This window comes from Anabrus simplex, chromosome 3 (assembly GCF_040414725.1).
Source record: "Anabrus simplex isolate iqAnaSimp1 chromosome 3, ASM4041472v1, whole genome shotgun sequence".
In the NCBI taxonomy this organism is placed as follows: Eukaryota; Metazoa; Arthropoda; class Insecta; order Orthoptera; family Tettigoniidae; genus Anabrus; species Anabrus simplex.
The window spans coordinates 245,429,193-245,436,308 of NC_090267.1; the positions used below are offsets into that span (position 1 = coordinate 245,429,193).

At 38.6% G+C, this 7,116-nt stretch overlaps 1 protein-coding gene across 3 annotated transcripts in view; it reads right to left on the reverse strand.

Annotated features, from left to right (window-relative positions):
- Positions 1–5,789, reverse strand: part of LOC136866200 (coiled-coil domain-containing protein 115) — a 29,538-nt gene extending 23,749 nt beyond the window's left edge. The window contains exons 1-2 of one of the 3 annotated variants that reach the window (XM_068226650.1): positions 5,488–5,783; positions 626–834 (exon numbers count right to left, since the gene is read on the reverse strand). The gene's annotated coding sequence lies outside the window, so the exon portion shown is untranslated. Of the gene's footprint in view, positions 1–625; positions 835–5,487 lie in introns of all 3 variants that reach the window. The other 2 variants (XM_067142947.2, XM_067142946.2) reach the window with 2 other exon arrangements.
- Positions 5,790–7,116: the final 1,327 nt, after the last annotated feature.

Genomic DNA, 7,116 nt, shown 5'->3' on the forward strand with positions numbered 1-7,116 from the left:
AATGAGAGAAAACAAAAATTATGTAATACTGTACAATGTGGCCCTCTTGTTGAGCAAACAAAACTTCTACAATGAAACATAAAAGAGAAAATAGGACCTTTGAAATTTCTAATCAAATTATTATTCACAAATATTAACAGTAGGGCCTATGTTTAGGTTTAGAACCACTTTTGTGTAATTCAATATAATTATGAAAATACCTTCAAAAATTTGAGTGTACATGTATGTTTGAATGGATGATGATGATGATGATGATAATAATAATAATAATAATAATAATAATAATAATAATAATAATAATAATAATAATAATTAATGATGAATTAAACACACTGTGTACTTTTAACAATTAGTAGAATACAGGAAAATCATAAGCAGAAGCCAAGAAGAAAATTGACAGAGTCACCAGCTGCATCTACACGTAGGAATTCCTTAAACGATCAGCAATCCGGGATAACCTCAAATGCCGTCGCAATCGCACCACAAACTTCGGTGACAAAAACAGAAGATACAGGTGACCGATTCGTTGAAAGGGACGCCCAGCAGCCCACAGCTATGGGACTTAAGCGTAGACAAAACAGTCAATATCCAGAACAAGAATTGCAATCAAAAATAGGATATTCACCAGACTTCCAAAGAGCTACTGCGCCAGTCAGCGTAGAGAGAGAGGCGGATGTACATGAGGTAGTCGTTCAACCCGGCGAAGAGGAAGCCCCATGGAACAAAGTTATAGGACGAACACGTGGACAACACAATCAATCTCCAGGCCTCCAGGTGCAATCAAGACGCAGAAGAACACCAGACGCTCAAAGAGGTACTGCAACAGTTGGAGCACTGAAAGCAGCAGAAAGAAACGTATGGATATATGTGGGTCACCTTAGCAGCGATACAACTGCGTCTGACATCACCCAATATCTGAAGGAGAACGGTATTGATAATGTCACCGAATGTTCCATGTTGACCACCCAAGGATCAAACAAAGCCTTTAAGGTTGGAGTTCCCATTAAGTTTAAGGAGAGAATATTCAGCCCTGATTTTTGGCCAGAAGATGCGACTTTTCGCTCCTTTCGTATCCGACAGCAGTGAACTTACATGCCTCCTATGGAACGTCGAAGGCCTCAAGTCACTTACGCGCACTCCTGAGATATCCATATTAGTTCAAGATTTAATAATCCTAACTGAAACTTTCCTCCTGGAACCAATCAGCATCAAGGGATACTACTCGGTTCATTCACTGGCAATGATAGGACATCAAGGCAGACCGTCAGGAGGAGTATCCTGTTTCTACAAGCCGTCTATGGGTCAAATAGTTAGTGAATACACAGAATTAGACACCGTGATCGTCACTTTTAGACACTTTGCTGTAATCGGAATATACATAAGACCCAACGTTTCTGCAGAAGTTGTGATAGAAACCATTTTACATGCTTTAGAAAAAGTGAGTAATAACTTACCAATACTACTAACAGGGGACTTTAACTGCCGTCTGGACAAACCCGACCGTAAGGCTCTAACTGTTTTTGAAACCCTTGAAGAAGAAGGATTTTCTCTGGTCAACCAAGAACAACACCCAACGTACATAGGTCACAATGGCTCGAGTGTCATAGACTTAATATTCTTCAGAGGTAACGAATTTCACATACTACAACAGAAACACATTTGGTTACCGATCAGAAAGCACATTCCAATACATACTAGTTTCAAAATAGATGACCTGGAAATCATTAACATTAAGCAACAATGGGCCCCACGGCACATCAACATAGCATTACTGGAACAGTCACTAGATAAAAACGCAATAACCTCATGCCTATCTAGAGGGAATATCGATAAGGCCTTAGACATACTAGAAAATACCTTACTTAACTCAGCGGGAAAGATGCCCCGGAAAAGAATAAGCAAGCCCTGGTTTGACGAGGATTGTTACACCCAAAGGAAAGTAACCTTGGAGAAACTCCACAGATGGAGAGAACACAAAACAGAAATAACGCTGAAAGAATATTCAGAAGAAAGGAGAAAATACAAGGAATTAATCAGAAAGAAACGACAAGACTTCATTTTAAAGCAAGAGCTGGAGACAATAGCAGCAGCAGAATCAAAACCGTATAGAATACTAGAACCCCACAGAACGAAAGTGAATTCCACTATACCGATGAAAATATGGGAGGACCATTTTTCAAGTATATATCAAAGGACCCAAATGGCCGTCACACAAACTCGAACCACGCAGCAGGATCCAATCGTGCCAATCACAGTGGAAGAAGTATGGAATGCATTTCAAAGATGTAAACAAGGAAAAGCGCCAGGTCCGGACAACCTCACAAACGAGCTTCTAAAAGAATCAGTTCCTCTAACGGTAGTTGTATGGACAGCAATATTCAATGAATGCATCGTACGCAGGAAAATCCCTAGGAGGTGGAGGGAATCTACTATCCAGGTGCTATATAAAGGAAAAGGGCCAAAGGACTCTCCAGATTCCTATCGTGGGATAGCCCTCGAATGTGCTCCTTTTAAAGTATTTACCAAGTTAATATTAGACCGCATCCTACCACAAGCCATGATGTACATACCAGAAGAACAGTATGGATTTACTGCCGGAAGATCAACAATCCAAGCAATTGAGAGGGTACTTAGCATTATATGGGATGCTACAAGCATAACTGGAGGCTTCGTCTACGCTATCTTTGTGGACTACACTAAAGCGTTCGATGGAGTTAACAGAACCATTCTACTTAGGAAACTATCTTTTATCTTAGGACCAGGGAATCCACTATTGCACTTATTGGAAGATATACTAAGTTCTAACTGGCTTACGGTTAGTGATAAAGTAGGCCGGTCTGGACTTATAGCCCAGACTAATGGCGTACTCCAAGGGGACCCTCTCAGCCCAATGCTTTTTAATCTGTTGACTCACGATGTCATCAGTGAGGTGGCCTCGGAAGATATTGCAATGGTCATGTACGCTGATGACATGATATTGTTATCAAAAAACAGAAAATCTCTGCAGCAAGGACTCAATAAGCTAAACGAATGGTCACTGAGAAATGATCTAGAGATAAATACCAGCAAAACAAAAGTTATGAAATTTAGGCGAGGAGGAAATATCTCCACAGAAGATGTCTTCGAGTGCGGCAATGACAAAATAGAGCTGGTAAACTCGTACCGCTATCTAGGCTTAACTTTGCAAGTAACTGGGAAGACGTTTACTAAACACATAGAGGAACGTTGCACCGCAGCGATCAAATCCATAATAATAATAATAATTTTATAATAGTTTAATGGCGGCTTTCTGGTAAACCGTAGTTACCTGTAAGTTACCTAAATGAGCTTGTAACTTTAACTCCACTGTTAACTTTTAACGAGTTTCTGGGAACTTAAATCCAGATTTATAAGCCCTGGCAATAATCAGCTTAAAAATAATGAGATCCGTTCTTACTTTATTCTGGCACCTTTCTTTAGCTAACCACTTTGAAAAACAACTGGTTAGTTCAAAGTGGATGACTTAATATTATTTGATGAACATCTTACACTTCAAAAATCCTGAGCAAGGCCTGGAGATATCGCTGGATTACCACTATACCCCATCCGAGATACACAAATGTCTTCGTTCGATTGAGTTATTCTGATACAACTTTACTTCCAATCAACCAATCACTACTAATATTCATTTAGGGCAGTCACCCAGGTGGCAGATTCCCTATCTGTTGTTTTCATAGCCTTTTCTTAAATGATTGCAAAGAAATTGGAAATTTATTGAACATCTCCCTTGGTACCAGTGTGTTATTCCAATCCCTAACTCCCCTTCCTACAAATGAATATAGGCCCCAATCTCCTCTTGAATTCCAACTTTATCTTCATATTGTGATCTTTCCTAAATTTAAAGACACCACTCAAACTTATTAGTCTACTAATGTCATTCCACGCCATCTCTCCACTGACAGCTCGGAACATACCACATAGTACAAGTCACTAACATTACGTAGATCATATAGGCCCTAGATCCGTATTGATACAGTTAAAATTATGAAACAATTTTAGGTTTATGGTCCACCCAATCAATACACATCACTTTAAAAGTGAAAACTATTTAATATAAAAACATATTACACTACGTTGGGACGTTTCGTCTCTATTTGAGATTTCTTCAGCCATAAAATCACGTAGTAGTTTACAGAATTCGTTGTTCAGAAAGTGAAAAAAATGGAAGAACCCAATGCCTTTTTAAGAACTATCTGAGATATGCTAAAGATATAATATATACATTATTTACACAAATTGTTCTCACTTCTTGCAAAAACTTTTGTTATCTTCAATGTTAAAAATTAGAAATATAACTTGAAATATGACATGTACAGTAATTTTACTAGACAGCAACAATGAACATTGTAGGCCTATTCTGTTACAAGATGTTATAGCTGGCATGTCATATTTAGAGATATTTCTAATTTTTAACAATGAAGATAACAAAAGTTTTTGCAAGAAGTGAGGACTATTTGTGCAAATAATGTGTATATTATATATTTAGCATATCTCAAATAGTTCTTAAAAAGGCCCTTCAATTTTTTAAATTTCTGAACAATGAGTTTTATACTCTACCACGCGATTTTATGGCTGAAGAAGTCTCAAATAGAGACGAAACGTCCCAACATAGTTTAATATGTTTTTATATTAAATAAGCTTTCACTTGTAAAGTGATGTGTATTGATTAGGTGGACCATAAACCTAACATTGTTTCATAACATACCACTTAGTCGAGCAGCTCATCTTTCTCCCAAAACTTCCCAGCCCAAACTTTGCAATATTTTTGTAACGCTGCTCTTTTGTCGGAAATCGCCTAGAACAAATAGAGCTGCTTTTCTTTGAATTTTTTTTTTCCAGTTCTTGAATTACGTAATCCTGGTGAGGGTCCCATACTCTAGTTGGGGTCTTACAGAGACTTACATGCCCTCTCCTTTACATCCTAAACACAACCCTGAAATACCCTCATAACCATGTGCAGAGATCTGTACCCTTTATTTACAATCCCATTTATGTGATTACACCAATGAAGATCTTCGCTTATATTAACACCTAGGTATAGTACGCGAACCTTTCTTTTGAGCCCGAGTTCCCATTCAGCACTATGGAGCTCAGGGCTCAAGAGAAGGTTCGCGTACTATGCTTACAATGAGCCCCAAAAGAAACTTTCACCCCATCAACGCAGTACTTAAAACTGAGAGGACTTTTCCTATTTGTGAAACTCACAACATTATCGAGGTCATTTTGCAGTTTCTCACGATCTTTTAACTTATTTATTATTACTCAATAAAAAATAACATCGATTGAACATCATCCGCAAAATACCTTATCTTTATGAAACAGAAGCTGTTACACTTATAATTATTTTTAAGTTCTAATGTTATTAGTTTCATGAAACAGGCCCCTGCTTACAAACTTGATTATTACAATAATTATTTGTACTTGAAGTGCACAACTATGTACTCTTACATGATCCTTTTAACAAATAATCCACCTTTCCGCAATGGATCACATCTTGCATCACGTGAACATGACACATAACCAAAGACCTCTCTTCCAAGACCTATATATTTTGTCCCACACAGTAATGATAAGAAGCACTCGAATGAGTAGTGAAAATTCACTCTTTGCTGTATTCAATCAGTGAATTTTGTCTTTCTTCTTACACATACGAGGTGATAGCGATCGCACAGGAAAAAGCTGGTACGAATATACCTTAAATTCTATAATCCGCAATCAGTAACACCAGCCATGATCAAAGAGTTCTGTTCCAAAGAGAATGTTCTGTTCTGTTCGTGAAGTTGAATTGGGCTCGTTATTTCACCCAGACACAATACTGTATTATATTTGTACCAGTGTTACACACGCACACAATTTCAATAAAGTAGAACGCCCATGATCAAAGAGGATTTTCTTCTTCTTCCCCTGCGTGGAAAGTTATGGCACGGCCGACTTGATCCGTCGATCTAGGTAGCTCTGTTCTGTTCTGTTCGTGAAGTTGATATGGGCTCGTTATTTCACCCAGACACAATACTGTATTATATTTGTACTAGTTCTACACTACAGTAGTTCTCTAGAGATCAGTGGCGCGTGTAGAACTAGTACAAATATAATACAGTATTGTGTCTGGTTGAAATAACGAGCCCATATCAACTTCACGAACAGAACAGAACAGAACAGAGCTACCTAGATCGACGGATCAAGTCGGCCGTGCCATAACTTTCCAAGCAGGGAAAGAAGAAGAAAATCCTCTTTGATCATGGCTGGTGTTACTGATTGCGGATTATAGAATTTAAGGTATATACGTACCAGCTTTTTCCTGTGCGATCGCTATCACCTCGTATGTGTAAGAAGAAAGACAAAATTCACTGATTGAATACAGCAAAGAGTGAATTTTCACTACTCATTCGAGTGCTTCTTATCATTACTGTGTGGGACAAAATATATAGGTCTTGGAAGAGAGGTCTTTGGTTATGTGCACTGATCTCTATACATGGATCGCTGATGGCAGGTCTCCGCTGCAGGAGAAAGTACGCCAAGTTGGGCGCGCGGTTCGCCATGTTGGCGTACCCAACCTAGAGCTCTCCTTATGGGGAAGCAATGATAATATAGTCAATTTTAAGTCGCAATTAATGGCGCATTGGAATAATTAAAAATATGGAGACATGTTCACTCAAAGCATAAGGACATTGGGATCACTGACACGTCATTCCGAGGTCAGTAAATCTCCGGGATAGCAATAAACATGAGTGTATAATAACGGCCGACAAATATTAAGGTGCTGAATACATGCAATTAGCGATCGGTAACACAATACGAGTGAAAACCAGTTTCTGGAAACATTGCTGTAAATTGTATACATGTATGCCACGAAATTATGCATTCTTAAAATGATGTACCTATAAACGTAGCTCACTATACAGGCCTAGATTCGACATATCGTAATCGGTGCTTGATAATGAATTTGTTTCCTGTTTCCATGAAAAAACGCGCATCTTATCAAATTAAAATATCATTGAAGCAAATGTTCCGCCTCTGTGGTGTAGTGGTTAGCGTGATTAGCTGCCACCCCCGGAGGTCCGGGTTCGATTCCCGGCT